The 12931-nt window shown below is 41.3% G+C and overlaps 1 protein-coding gene across 1 annotated transcript in view; it reads right to left on the reverse strand.

Annotated features, from left to right (window-relative positions):
* LOC119739865 (bridging integrator 3-like) overlaps positions 1 to 12931 on the reverse strand; it is a 35287-nt gene that overhangs the window by 9589 nt on the left and 12767 nt on the right. The window contains exons 2-3 of the mRNA XM_038214977.1: positions 11653 to 11803; positions 2516 to 2586 (exon numbers count right to left, since the gene is read on the reverse strand). The gene's annotated coding sequence lies outside the window, so the exon portion shown is untranslated. The remainder of the gene's footprint in view (positions 1 to 2515; positions 2587 to 11652; positions 11804 to 12931) is intronic.

The raw sequence follows: 12931 nt of genomic DNA on the forward strand, positions 1-12931 counted from the left end.
ATAATTGTCACAGCTGATTCGCGTTGCACCATCACTAAAAGTTCAAAACATTGCACTCTAATAATGAAACTTTCATACCCGCTGTTTTTTCCCCTCAATTACGCCCCTTTGATCTTTGGGTTTTTTTCCATCACGCGTTTGTCAGTTTTATCCGAAAAAATTGCCTTCACTGCGCCTGCCTAACCGCTGGTGTGATCATCCATCGAAGACTATAATACATGTTATTAATGTGATGAGCTTGAACTTTAAAATTACTTACGTTTTAAAATGAATTGTTTTCGTATCGTGTTTGTCGGAGTCTTGGACACACCTATCGAAATGATGCTGTTACCCCTTTGTCGTCAGGGCAACACTTCTGGGTTTCAAATCAAGAAAACTACACGGTAACACCCAGTTGTACATGGGAGAAAGATCCAGAATTCCCCTGGAACCAGCAACTATGACACGCACAATAGAAGGAAATTAACTTTAGCATCCCTGACATTATAACTATATATCGTTACACGTCATGAAGCCGGGGGTGATGTCATGCTACGCCCTACAGTGGCAAAGAGGTTAATTGTGAACGCCCTACCACCTCGATGAACACAGAGAAACACTGTCTAAAACCTATCTGGTAGGCTAGCCTGTACTAGAAATGGACACACGCACTTGTCTCCAAATCTTTGCTTTTGAACTTAGGCGGTGGAGAAATTGACGATACAATCGATGCATTTTGTTACAATGAAGATTGATTTTGTGTTGTGATGTATAGTGGCATGGTCCGAATGCAAACTTTTTTTTGTTAATGGGAGAAAATCCCTGCAATTATTTTATATTTACGCTTGCATAACGGCATGTATTTCGGAGTTTAAAGAAATAGACTCAGGGAACATGATAAACAAATTTCATTTCGTGAAAATACTGCCTCAAGCAATGGCAAAAAATCACAAAGTTTATACAATAAAAGCTGTCACTTATAGTTATACTACACACTCAGCTGATATATGAGACTCGAACGGGCTGCTTTCGTTAAAATAACGTAAAAAAAAAAGAGCGATTTTTCCAGATTTTTTTCTTTTTCAAAACTATTAGTATAATCCGTGTTCATGCATGAGAAAGTAAATCATAACGCCAGAAAGAAACTATGCTTCCAAAAAGACGGATAACTATAGCAACGTAAACACGATCAGGGTATTATTTGTAAACAGTGTACTTCCTGTCCTGCAGATGTTGTTTTTCCAGGTTCTCCGAACCATGCCTGAACCCATACCTGAACTTTCTTAACAACAGACGACAAGTTCAGGTACGGTCGGCTTTAACAACAATAACACTACACCATTGTGTGCAAAAAGCGAACAAAGACCACCAAAAAGTTCTCAAAGTTGTTGCCAGGGTACCCATTGGCAGTGTTTGGGTCTGTTTGATTTGGATGACTACATCGACACTGTTTAACATCGGTATACCCCGAGCCCTGGCCTTGGCCTTGCCCCATCGAACAAAGCTGAACCGAGTGGTTTGACGTCACACAAGCCTCAGGCATGCGTGGCATACTTTCACAGGCCTGGGCCCGGTAGTCGTGACGTCATGACACTGGTCGCTATGGTAACCCCCTGGTGTTTAGGCCAAAACTTTGCGGCGGGCGCTCGGCTCGTTACAATACGTGCTGCCAGTGGTTAGAATGTGGGTCAAACCGCGGGGCACAGACAGCTCCTGCAGAAAAAAAAATGTGTGTATGATTTGGGCGATCAAGTTTCAGGGCCGTCTGTGTTTCCGATACCCAGTTTGACGTCATCCTTAGTCACTAGGCAATGGGTTTTCAAGCAGGGAAAGCCCGACCGCAGGTGCGCGAGTCAAGTCCTGCAGAGTGCGCCGGGCGCGGCGGGGCAGACCCGGAACAGATCGCGAAACAATCCGGGGAACCCCGGGTCGGACTTTCACCCTTGTGGCTGGTGGTGGTCGATGGAAAGCGACTCAACCTGGCCTATACAAAAACAAAACAAAATGTGATAATATTGTAGAATGAATAAAGGACGCAATAATCTTCAATTTCTTTAGTTCCTGATGAGAGTGCAAATTCACTCCACCTCACTGAAACTAATCAAGACGACGATTTACAGTGAAATAGTAATAACATTTCTACTGAAGTGATTCTTTTTTAAAAAGATTTGATCTAAAATTAGAGTAATTTTCACATTAAATCGTCTGCTCCCTTTACCTTTACTGTTTGGAACGTGTACATTAATTTTTCTACCGAGTTAGGATTTGCTTCCACGTTTGCTCATTAACCCTAACCCGATGATAGAGTGATTTACTAGGAACCTTCCTCACTCTTGCAAATTCCAACACCATATGGTAAGCTCTACATCCAAACTATTGGACTCTGATTATGGTGGTATGCTGACCCCATGTAAAGCATAATACGTTTACTAGTACAGTACTCACTCCAACAGATCCCAACAAACCCTGGTGTTGGAGTTTGACTGGATGGGGATTGTTAGGGTCAATGGACTGTTTCGTAGACAAGGGTATTTACCTGAAGTCGTCGTATATGGGGCTGTTCTGGCAACTATCTTGTTGTAAGGTTCTGCAATTTTATTTCGAATCCTGAAAGAAAAAAAACAAAAATATTTCGTTAAAGGAAGCTTATAAACTAAGTTCAGAATAATATCAGACGATTCTCGGATGAAAAGGGCTTTAGTATAATGGGAATGGTATTCACAAGCTTGAAGAAAATGTGCAGAGCAGCGACACTTGCAAAGTAGGTCCTTCTAGCTCCAGACATTTCCGGTAAGAAAGTAAATGGACGGTTTCCGAGCTTTCAAGAATCGAGCTCTCCACAGTGGACGGGTAACTTCCGTGGGTGAGTGGGCAGGACCAGTGGTCCTTATATGATTTTAATTTCTTTTACCGCACTTCATCTCACAGGAGTTCGGTTACCGAGACAAACCCTTGACTAAGTTGAATGTGGCTCCATGAAATAAGACTGGCTTCAACAGAATAATGATGCAGTCTACACGTTATGAAATTTTCCATTTTCCTCTTTTTTTTGGGCCAACTTTTCATGGGTAAATTGCCTTTTTTCTGATTAATCGAAGCAGGTTATTCTTTCTCGAAGCTTACTTTAATAAACGAAACGAACTTGACGATCTCTAAAATCTTGTGATAAACTACAATCCTGTCTTCCTAAACTGCCGACTGCAATAATGTCCGAGGAAGCGTCCATTTTCAAGGCGATGGGCGCCCTCTTGTGACGCGAAGAGAATATCTTCATCTTTGTCTACTCGTTTGTAACATGGAGAATTAGTTCTCTATGTTTGTAACCAATACAACGATCCGTGTAACGTTCATGGTGGCGCGCTTCCGGAACTCTTGAATAGGAAAATTAAGGTGTAAATATCAAAAATGTGTAATTATTTTTGTTATACATTGATTGAGTGCTGAAGAAAATCACCTTCGAAAAAGGCCTTTTGTGAAATTGTTACTTGCATCTCAATATGTGGAAACTGAAAAATGGCGCCTGACGTGAAAGAGAAATGCCGTGCCAAACACTGACCTCTCACTTCCGAAATTCCAAAATACATGTGGACCAGTGGAACTTGGTCGGTGTACTCGTACAAAGGTGACAATTTATGAAATAATTTTGCGGCGGTCATTGGGTGACAATTGAAACTTAAATAGGAGACTAAGATTATAGCAAGAAAAAGGGCAACCAAGTGTAAAATGCCCATAGGTGGGCCGGGCGAGGGTTCCGGAAGCTCGCCGCGTGACCTTTCTTACTTTCAAGCTCTATTGTCTCAGTTACTCGAATAGAGAACGGAGATCCGGCACCGTAAGCAAACAGAATAACAACAAAACAAATGCTCCGAAATGTTTGGAAGTTGTATGAAGTGATTATTTAAAAACAAAATACAGGTTAACACAGGGTTTCACATTGTAATATAGTATTTTGTGATGTGGTTGAGCTATTATCTATGTTCTTTTATACCAGCCCCGGTTGTTATTTTTTTCCCTTTCAAGAGTTACTATGGTAACTCTTGTTATGTACTCTTTACATAGCAGTTCATGCATGACCACACCTTGCCCTTTTTACCAGTCCCACTGTAGATCAGGGCAGAGTGACGTCGTCCGATGAAAATATTTATTCATATGCACACCAGTTTTCATCGGTTGCTATGTGTTACCATTCAGCACTCCAGACAACAAAAACCACTTTCAAGAGCATGGGGCTGGGAGACTGATGAGCCAATGTAAAACATTCCCGGATGTCCGCGGTAACCTATTATTGTTTCTTGCACGCGACAAAGTTACAAACTTGAAACTGGGGCGGTATTTCACTGCGGAATACACACTGCGGATGGCACTGATGAAAAAAAAATCCACCGACCGGGTTCTCCGCGGCCGAATTAATGGCACGTGTGTTACGGGTTTAAAGGCCATATAGGATCATTTGCATCAATCCCGAAAGTAACCTGCCGATTTATTCTAAAAAAAAACCCAGTGAAAGTAGTCCACCTGGCTTGCTGTCATTTAGAAGAAATCAAGAAATGCTGTTGATTTCCAACGATCAGTCAATAGACCTGTATCATGCTTCCACCATTTTAGTCATTTTCCCTGCATCCAATAACAGTACTGAACTAGAGATTCGCGTTTGTTGTTACAAACGCAGAGTGGTCGGGTAGACAACTACTTTATGAAACACTGTTCAGTTAAGTTATGAATATTTTTATGTAAGAACAAAGGATCACGAAATTAAATCCTTTTGATTAAATCACGTACACGGCAAAAAATGTTTATCAAATAATGGTCTATCTGATTACAAGGTTGGAGCATAATTGATCATTTTGTTGAAGAGTTATAGATGAAAGAAGATCGTCATTTTTTCAACGAAAATCGCTTGTAATTTGACACCCGATGACGTCATAATGACGTCAGTGTAATATGCACCACTCGGAATGAGGGTCAATATATGTTAAAAGTTACAAGTTCATATCATATACCGTTTAGGAGAAAACCTGCGGAAACGTGCTATGCAGAAAAGAAAGAAAGAAAGATTAATCGCAACAAATCCAAAGAGTGGTCGGGTTGTGCCCGACCACTCAACTAGAGGTTCGCGTTTGTTGAGTTACAAACGCAGAGAGGTCGGGCTGGCATATTTTCTTGTGTTTACAGTGACTTAATCATAATTGAACTGCGCATTACCCCTCCCATTACCCTGCACCCACTACCCTGTGTTTTTCACAAAGACAATCACACAACCTGCAGTTGAACTTGTTGCTTTACCTCGACAAGACTTTAGGCCAATCAGGAAGCGCACATCTGGTGTTGCATAAATGGCTACTAAAGCATACAACCAGTTGGGCCTATTGGTAGACTTGCCGGAGCCTCTAACGTCGTTGGAGTTTATGCAACATATGCTAATCATACCATAAACGGCTTTTATGTGTTTTTTTCTTTTGCATGGGCATAATAAAATTCTGCACTGACTTAACGACAAAAAGTTTGTGGCTACACGCTGTGGAAATATTAATTTTCAGCATTCAGATATGAGAGGAAAACTGGTGAGGCGCGATTTCAATCGATTATGGAAAGAAATCTTGTTTTCCTTATATTTGGGGCTAATTTCTATATTTTGAATTCACCTAACTTTGACCTTCCGGCAGCCCCGGAAGGAGAGGTGAAACGACTTTGACTTTAAAATGTTTTAAAAATGTTTATCAGTTAATGGTCTATCTGATTACAAGGTCGCTTGTACTCAACTCATTGAGTGGTCGGGTTGTGCCCGACCACTCAATGATCATGTTTTTGTGCAAAAAGGAACCAGACTTTTTTCCTTCCAGCCTCGCTTTGGTTACATTGATCTGAATGGGAAAAAAATCAAATGGCTGCAAGATGATAAGTAATCCACTGAGCTGAAATTTCAACAGGTTACGCTTTGAAGTTCTTCAAGTTTGATTTTGAATTGTGGTGTTATTGGAAACGAACAAAATGCACGAAATGCAAAATGATCCTGCATGTTTTTCAACACGGTTTCACAGTCCAACGCCTCGTTTTTGTTTGCAACACTACTGGCGATATGGCCGTATTTGTCCAAATATTAGAACAAGCAACTCGTGAGGCTATCATGGAGCCACGCCTGGCGCTGGGCCATTGATCCTCCGTTGGGCAGAACAAACTTTCGTTAGAGGGAAATAGTGAGCGTGGGGACGGCACAATCTGTGTGACGAACGGCCACGTGTCTTACACGTGTCCTACACCTTGCAGTTTTTAATACTTAAATCAATAACCACTGCCATCTGACTTTCTTTATCTGTGTATCGAGTCTCCTATTACCCCAAGTAACAATATTGGGTTAACATATAAACGTTGCCAACGCGTACGTCTTCGGTGGCTTCGGCCATCGGCGAAAAGAAAAATGAAATGAGCTAATTGTATTGTAAACACCGGGAGAGAATTTCTACACCTGGCGGGACTGTTGGCAACACACGTGCCACTGATAGTTAATAGTTTCAACAGGCAAAGGCTAAGCAGCCATACGTGTTTGGTGTCCAAGGTTCTCACGAAATGGACTCCTGTTATCTCCCGTCGGAATACTCCGATCTCCGGTCTATACCTTTCGGTATTCTTTTAATGACTTCAAGATAGCAAAACGGATTTTAAAGGCACGATCATTGCTATTCATGCATTTTTGTCGTTTCCAATAACAACACCACTCAAAATCCAAAGAAGAATGTTCAAAACCCAACCTGTCGAAGTTTCAGCTCTATAAGTAGTACACGAGAAAACAGTAAAAAAAAAAAAAAAAAACACCATGCACAACCTTTTGATCACGAAACACGATTTCTTCCATAGAGCTCTTTCTTTTCAAAAGTTCTTTGAAATCGTTTGAAATCACCATTTCTTAATTTCTTCTAAATGACAGCAAGCCACACAGACGGAATAATTTCTCGTAATGTATGGTACCAGTGCGATCCAAGCAAGCTTTTTTTGATAAAAATTCGGTAGGTTACTTTTGGGATAAATGCAAATGACCTAAGCCCTAGGATATGCCTTCAAACGCAAATTTTCCGAAATTCATTTGTGTTCACAGTAGCGCAACTGGGAACCAAGACGAAGTGGGCATTTTGCTGGTGCCTAATTTTTCCTGGGGACATTCAATGGACTTCCAACATTAAGAGGCTCATTTTTTGAAACTTTCCTCAAATTATGAGAGGGGAGGGGTCATAAGGGAGCGGTCTCGAGAAGGGGGTTTGGCGTGCCCAATCCCCCTGCACCACTGAGTGTGCATGTCGCACCGGGGGTGAATTCAAACCGAACCACTGCAATTTTAAGAAATGAAATGAAATGCAAGGTATCTGTCGTACAATGTCAATGCTGTGTTTATTCTCGACCTATAGCTAACAACTTTAGTGTCTACTTCTAGCTCCTCGAAAACACATTTTAACGACAACCCTCACCATAATGGAATAATGTAAACGTCATGTTTAATTTTTTTTTTGTAGAATTTTTTTCACTAAGCGGGAGCTTACTTTGTTATGCTTCCCATAAGTACAAACAAAATGCTGAGCTCTGAAAAATAAGCCCCCAACCCCCGAAAAAAAGGTTACCAGCTTAAATATCACGAGATGTACACTGCTTATGATCGGTTTACCGCTAATTTTATCTGAAAAAGAACTGTGTTCCCAATAGACAGTATGCGTTAAGGCGGAGTCAGGGGGCAGTAGTTTTGTATCGCTTGGATAGGCATGAGTAAAACTTTGTGCATTCATTGTTACTAGATTTAAATAACAAAGAACAGCCTCTGGCCCTTTTTTTTTTTGGACACCGAAAAGCTTGGACTGACTACAGTGGAACAGTACACATTCACACGAAAAAAGAGAAAAGATAAAAGTTCAATGAGTGACTTTCATTGTCATCCATTTTGTGTCCACAGCCTCCCATGTTTGTGTCCACCTCGGGACAGCACTGTTGCAACGACCCCCAAGTGGCTAAAAGCAGAGTTGCTGACTCGAGTCATGTGACTTGGACTCGAGTCGGACTCGAGTCGCTATTTTTGTGACTTGTGACTTGACTTGTAAATACCAGCTTTGACTTGTGACTTGACTTGGACTTGCAAACAATGACTTGTGACTTGACTTGGGATTGCAAAATATGACTTGTTACCAACCCAAGTCAGACGCTACTCGAGCGACCCAATACACTTTAATTAAGCTATTATACTTTTAATTAGCTTTTTCATTCCAGAAAATAGACCTCAGTGACTGAATCCAGTAAAATGAATAGTTTCCACTATAAAGTGTTCAATAAGACTGTCACAACAAACTACAGTTTTCAATGACCAATTGTCTCTTGCTTAAAGTATTGGTTGAACAAACTTTGAAAGGAACCTTTCATGAAAAGAAAGCAGGCCTTTGTCAATTGCATGTAAAATACCGGATAGCCTAACCCATTGGTAGGCGTTTAGTATACATGAAAATTGAACAATAAAGTGTTAGTATACTACATGTAATCGAGTGAGGAAGTCTTTTTTTCACGGTCATCTCAACATTTATTTCTACAATGTAAAATAAATTTATTAAAGTATACAAAGGGCTAATATCCGACAGATATGTGATAAACTACAAGAATAGTAATTTCAACACATTGAAAAAGGGGCATTAAGGAGGCATGTTCAAAATAACTCGTAAGTTCACGCCAGGTTCTTTTAGCTTATTACAGCTGGACAAATTAATGTGCAACTTGACGTGTTCTTGGACAAAGATGCTTGTGACTTGACTTGTTTTTAGACCAAATTACTTGTGACTTGACTTGGACTTGCAAAAAATGACTTGCTGCCACCTCTGGCTAAAAGACAGTGAGACCCGCTTTGCAATATTAACACCAAGAGCTGGATCTCAACGCATCTACTTAGTGCAAACCCAAGAGCCAATCTGGATGCTAAAAGACAAGTGTAATGATTCTTTCAATTAAACTGACTCATGCGCAAATGAGATGAATGAATACAATTATAAAGAAAATAATTACATCACGTCATCAAGCATTCCATATGGTTCAAAGCTATTGCTGCATCCGGATTTCCTAGTTCACTGACTCGAAAATGACAAAAAAACCCCGTTTTTTTCACTTATTTAATAGTGGTTACAAAATACAATCATTATTTTATAACAATTGTGTAACACAATATTGCGCCTGTATTGTACGTAAGTTATTGATGCGCGACAGTAATTGATCCTGAATATTCATAAGCCAGCGACTATATAATCTGCAGGGTCACGTGCAGGTCAGGCAGCAGCAATCATATCGCCGCAATGTCGTCACTCCATTGACCGTAGACAAGCACGACGTCAATATTACGAGCAAATTGCGTCTTAAAACGGAGCGGCAGTGCGGGCGGGCGTGCTGTTTGACGTAATGCCTCGACGCGGCATCCCCCGATATAATAAAAAAGAAACCGCCACATCTCCGAGTGCTCCAGGCTCTGTGCGCCTATTATAACCGTATGGAAAGGGTCTGTGTGTCGTCAGTGACCATTGAGCACACGTGAGGATTGGACGCGGCGTGTGCGAGATGAGCCCGTGTACCATCAGCGTGTGTGCTTATATCAAGACTGACTTCCCGTCTCCCGGGTGTCAAGTACATCTCTCACTCCGTCTCTCTCCCTATCCCCCTCCGGTCATGTACATTAGGGACCCGAAACACATTTATCGCATTGTATTACAATGAAGAATTCAATCAAGTGGGATTTCACCATCACCAAGTACTTAAGATTGTCTTTCTCTTTTTCATTTTCTTTTTTTAATATGTGGCTTGCTAATTTGACCGATAGTGAATTTATCACTGCTCTTTTAGTACTATTATGTTTCGTTTTCAATTTTCCCCACTTTAAGCGGAGGCTATTGTGTGCGTCTTAGGAAGTCCCAGTGATACCCAAGACGTAAAAAAGCATGTTTATCTCCTTCGTTGCCATGGAGACCCAATGACAACTAATGGAATAGCTTCAACCTTGGGGAGCAGCTGGTCACGCGAACTTGTGGATATCAAAATAGGGCTCTGACGTCATCGATGACGAAGTATCCCGCTCAAACAAACCGGTTTTTCGCCTAACAGGAAACGACCCGACAATGCGAGATAATATATAGAAGGAATGATGCGAACTTCGGGGAACTATAGGGGGGAAAAGACACTGGGATATTTTGTTGTAGTTAAGCCCCGCGGTCTTGTGTTTTTTTGGTCGTCACTGCATAATAACAATTCGATATGCTTGTTGGAATGTCAGGCGGAGTCGAGTATATCGAAAATAGAAAAGTATCGGCTGGATTGACCTAACGGTGGGCATTTTTTTTATTAGAGTGATGGGAGAGGGCAGGGTGCTGAGGTGCAGACTGGTTTGTTGCGTGAAAATTGACGTACATTTAAATTATCCTTGTTTTACCAAAACATAAATCGTAATGGGAAACTCAAATCAGCAGCGTAACTAGGGTGAAACCTCCTAGGGAACACCATTTTTTAACGGGGCACTGAAGCAACTGATATGTCGTTTTTGTGCAATTTCAAAATTGGGGGGGGGGGGGGGGCGCCACGGACCTCCGCCGGGGGCACGTGCCTCCTGTGGCCCCCCCCCCGTAATTTCGCAACTGCTTCAAATAAATATTTGATTCAACAAAGAATCGACTTGAACAGGATTCGCAACTCGTCAGAACTGCTTTATTTAATGCTACATGCCCAGTGTTATGCATAATACAGACTAGGGGCAATTAGTGTGGATTTTGTCACGGGTCGGTTATCATATTAAAATGCCCAAAGAAAAGTTACTGCTGACAATGAGAACCTTACGGACGAGAGATTGAGAGTTCAGATCTAAATAAAGCATTTTAATTGGAGTCGTAATCTATAAGGGTCATTTAAACGGAATATTATATTCGAAATGACAACCGCCTCTTGCTCAAAAGTCTTTTCAGTGAATTCACGTCAACCAACTAGCCAATTGGAAAAGGGGGGGGGGGAGGACACAATGCGAGAAACGATTCAACACTCGGACATGGCTCTGAGATGTCCCGACAATGCACGGACGCTTCGGAAAAGACGACGATTTGTCTCCGTCCCACGCTTGGCAGTGAGTGTTTTTCTGCATTTAGTAACGGGTGGCTACACTTGCGAACAGGCCCCGCCGATAGAGCAACGCTGAGTGACGCTTTATACAAGCCGAAAAAACACCTGCCGACATTCAAACTGCTCTGTATACCAAACAATAATAGATTTGAATCTTTCTTTAAGTTTTCCTTGTCTTGTTAGTTTGTATGTTTTTGTCCTCTGGACTTTTTTTTCGTAAAAACACGATAAGTTCTACATGGGTGAACATGTAGTTCTGATATTCTGAAATAACAAAACAATGGTCTTTTAACAATTATGACAAAGCTCAGGGGTGTTACAAAATAACTATGAAACATGTTCCAAGCGATCAGATTCCTGCATTAGACTAATTAAAGTCCAGTCCGGATCATGATACACAATGTCTCATAATGATGTGGTTGCGGCCCCATCCGCTTACGGGAGGGTTATTTAACAAGCGAACTAAATCTGTTTTCAAGTCCTCGTGTTGAATTGAAATCAAACAGATTTTTTTTCTTTGAGAATAAAATAATTAGAATGAGTTCTTTTTTTCGCCAATCTTACCTTTCACGCACGTGTCTTATCAGGGATTCACGCCATCTAAGAACCACGGTTTCAAAAGGACTCCAGTAGATGTTGACCACCCGTACATTTTATACTCCATCGGCCGACGTGACGTGGTGACACAAGAAACGGCTTGACATGAAACAAGCAACTGGGAAAAAAAAACAGTACCAAAAAATACAAAAGGTTAGATATTAATGGTTGGGAAATTAGACAGATTCATGGATGCACTGAAAAGCATGACATTGCGACTGCCATGATTAGACAAAATAAAACACGCCTAGTACCTAGACACATTGAATTACTGTTAAAAAAAAATCTCCTTAGATGAGGAACAGTTGGGAATCGGTTCAGATGGGCGCACGTGTCTCTTATAAGAGAGCAAATCGGGGTGGGCGACAGAACGGGGGTAGATGGGGGTATAGTGGAACATCAACGCCAACCTGGCCCACATCAATTCTAGGAAACATCCTCTTTTGGCGATTAGGTGCCCCTGGGGGGTAAGCCTTATACATCCTATCCGTCTTAATGCTGGGCCACTTTACATCCTCTGGCACAAGCCTTTTTCCGGAGAATTCGTCAGGAATCACAACTCAATACTTTAGTCCTCTCTCACAATTCAACCCCCTTCCCGAAAATAGCCCCGGAAAAAAAGACGTCAAAGCGGCAAGATTTTTCTGGTCGTCATTACTACAGCTTTCTTCCGTTTTACCTTTTATTTCTTATTTCACAAAAGAGAACCCCCCCCCAAAAAAAAAAATAAAGAGAGAAAAAAATGTGTCAATTAAACTGGACAAATTTAGAGTGCTGCGTCAAGACGGCTAAAGGGATCGGTGATAATTCGTGGTGCTGACGTGCGGTTGACGTCCTCAACGCTCGTTGCTGGAGTGTGTTTACCGTTGGCTGGTGATTAGGGCCGGCCTCTCTAACGTCACAAAAAATGGCCAGAACGGATCACATGAAACGATTTCTACGGAAAGATTTCCCGAAATAAGGGAGACTTGTTAAAAAAAACAGGGAGGGGGGTATATTATAGCGTCAACTTGAATCGAAAGATATCCATTTTGATCCGCATAATCACTTAACTGGGAACAGTCCCGTGTGAAAGAAAGAGAGTTCGATGACAAATTATTGCGAGCCATTGAACTGCTTTAGTCATGGACTGAATTCTGAAAGTTGATGTCAAAGTCAATGACGGGTGCATATTCTAAGACTACCTTTAGCTGCACACTAAGGAATATCGCGTTTTACTTCCGTTTCTTTGCACTATTTAAAAACT

The sequence above is a fragment of the Patiria miniata genome, unplaced genomic scaffold (assembly GCF_015706575.1).
Source record: "Patiria miniata isolate m_02_andy unplaced genomic scaffold, ASM1570657v1 HiC_scaffold_4, whole genome shotgun sequence".
In the NCBI taxonomy this organism is placed as follows: domain Eukaryota; kingdom Metazoa; phylum Echinodermata; class Asteroidea; order Valvatida; family Asterinidae; genus Patiria; species Patiria miniata.